Here is a 2714-nt window from a genome sequence, read left to right on the forward strand (position 1 = left end):
ATATATATATATATATATACACACACACACACACATACACACACACGCACGCACGAAAGCACGCACGCACGCACACACACACACACATATATATATATGAATGGTGTTAGCTCCAGAGCTAATCAAACATCACAAATTAATCGTTTGATCATTTGGATCTGACAGATTATATCTCTATTCTATTCTATGTCTATTCTGCAGAAAGAAAAGCTTTGCAGAGAGTGGTGAAGGCTGCACAGAAGTCTGTTGGAGTCAGCCTCCCCACCATCACAGACATCTACACCTCCAGATGCAGGAGGGCCACCTGCATCATGAAGGACACCACTCACCCAGCGCGCACACTTTTTTCCCCACTCCCCTCAGGAAGGAGGTTGAGGAGCATTAAGTGTAGAACCACTAGACGGAGGAACAGCTTCTACCCTGAGGCTGTTAAACTCATGAATATCTTACCAGAATAATCAGCGAAAAATCACACCATGCTGCTGCTGATCTGTTTCATGTTGCTGAATGTTTCATGTTTTTCCTCCACTACAACCGATGTACGTCATTGCCCCTGAATGCCTTGCGCCGGTAAAACAGTGACTTCACTTTTAGGTGAAAAATGAAATAAACATATATCATTTTTAAAATAAATAAGGAGTTTTCATGTCACAGACAACAACTTTTAGTTGAAAAGAAATAACAACATAATGTGCATCTAGCCTGAGATCTCTTTAACTTCAGTAAACTGCATTTACATGAATAAAGTGGGACTGATTTGATGGTAAACGCAGTAGCGTATGTATAATTTTCACATTCTCTGGCATTAAGTAGGTGCAGTCACACTCCGAGCGTACACCTAGGCTGCACTGCATCAAGTGTGATCAATCTGCATGATGTCAAACTGCCAATAAAGCTTTCCCCTGTTTCTATTCAAACATCTACACTGAATGATTAGAGAAGACATCACATTATGGGAAACAAACGACTTAATTGTTCAATTTTATTACATTAAACGTTGAAGATTAGTCTTTGACAGTTTAAAATATCTAGGTTGAGTTCATGTGTCTGTAGATTTTTTTTCTTCTTCTAAGGCCCGAGGTTAAGTAACTCTAACCTTCTGTGTCTTCTTCGACTAAATTGAAGGCAGAGCTCAGAGGAGTGAGGATTAATTGCAAATAAAGAGGTTATTCTCCAAAGAAATAGGGCACAATTCCCTCTTCGTGTGCTCAAAGAGGAATCGGAAAAATAAAAGCTGTCTGCAAAGGACGACACACGCTGTAATTTGTTTCTTAAAGTTTTATTCAGACATTAAAAATATCTGCTTATGTTAGGACAATCTTAAAGTGAATGGCTGAAGCTGGAGAGAGACAGAAAGTGATGTTAAAATCCCAAACGTGTCCCGTTCTGTCCATCAGGGAAGCTAAATTTGACGTTTTCCAAAAGAGGCATTAAAGAGACGTGGCTCTGATGCGAGTCGAACACAAGTGTCTTGTTTATTCAAGGTGAAACGGCAAACAAATCCGACATAATTGGGCAGTTGGAGGCTTTCAAAGCCACGCAGCGTACATTGCATTGTCCGGTGGACTGTTGATACGGCTCAAACTGTCTGCGCCGTGACACGTCTCACTGTTGTGGCAACGCTCACAAAGAAGCTGTTAAGAGGAAATGGGTCAAGATCAAAGTTGCGCTTCTCCTAAGTTGTGAAAGGGGATCAAAGAGACGTTACGTCCTGTGCATTTAGCTGACACTTTGCGTCTAAATGCGTAAAAAAAAAGTCTCTAAATCAGGTTTTACACAAGAATATTCCTTTAAATGAAAGTGGAAGTGACAGGAGAACAAAAACAAAAGCAAACAAAATAGTTAGGAACTAAAAGAGATAAAGATGAAGCCGAGAGGCATCAAAGTGTTAAATAAATTAAAGACCTATTTTTCTTTAAAGTGATACACTTTTACAGGACTGTGTGTGAGTGTGTGTGTGTGTTATATATATGTATATATTAGTGTGGGGGGACACAATGGTGAGGGGAGGGGGTGCAACAAGAAGTAGCCTGACCAACAGCTCTCCTTGTGTGGATAGAGTACGTTCTACTTCTCTCACACATACTAATCCCCCCACCCTCGTCAACAACTGCCGGCAATAACATGGCGCTAAGCTTGTGCACAACACAGAAGTGTCTCCCCCTCCTCCCCACTCCCCGACAAGTGGCCTCGGAGGAACATTGTATGAGGTGTGGTGAGTTGTTGTAGGTAACCAGTTAAACCCTGAGTAGACTTTTAGTGGTTTGAGTATTATTCTACTAATCAAGTGGAAAGGATGTGTTCGTGAAGAAATGGAAACAACACTGGGTGAAATAACATTTCATGATAAACGTGTGTGTGTGTATACTTTATATATATAAAGTAGATGCCATTTTCTGCATTTTGGTGTTTTTTAACGAGTTGTTGAACATCTACAATTACCAACACAAGTGAACACTTGATTCAGTAACTATTTCAGAGAGCATGGCGCAAGAAATAGCCTGACCGACAGCTCTCCTTGTGTGGATACAGTATTTTCTGCTTCTTTCACTCATCCTAATCCTCCCCACCCCGTTGAACAACTGCCGACACTAACTAATGCGCAACATAGAAGTGTCTCCCCCTCCTCCCCCCACCCTGTCAATATGTGTGTTTATACATATATGGATAAATATATATATTTAGATATATATATATATTTATATATATATATA

Source organism: Nematolebias whitei, chromosome 23, assembly GCF_014905685.2.
Source record: "Nematolebias whitei isolate Nwh7 chromosome 23, NemWhi1, whole genome shotgun sequence".
Lineage (NCBI taxonomy): Eukaryota > Metazoa > Chordata > Actinopteri > Cyprinodontiformes > Rivulidae > Nematolebias > Nematolebias whitei.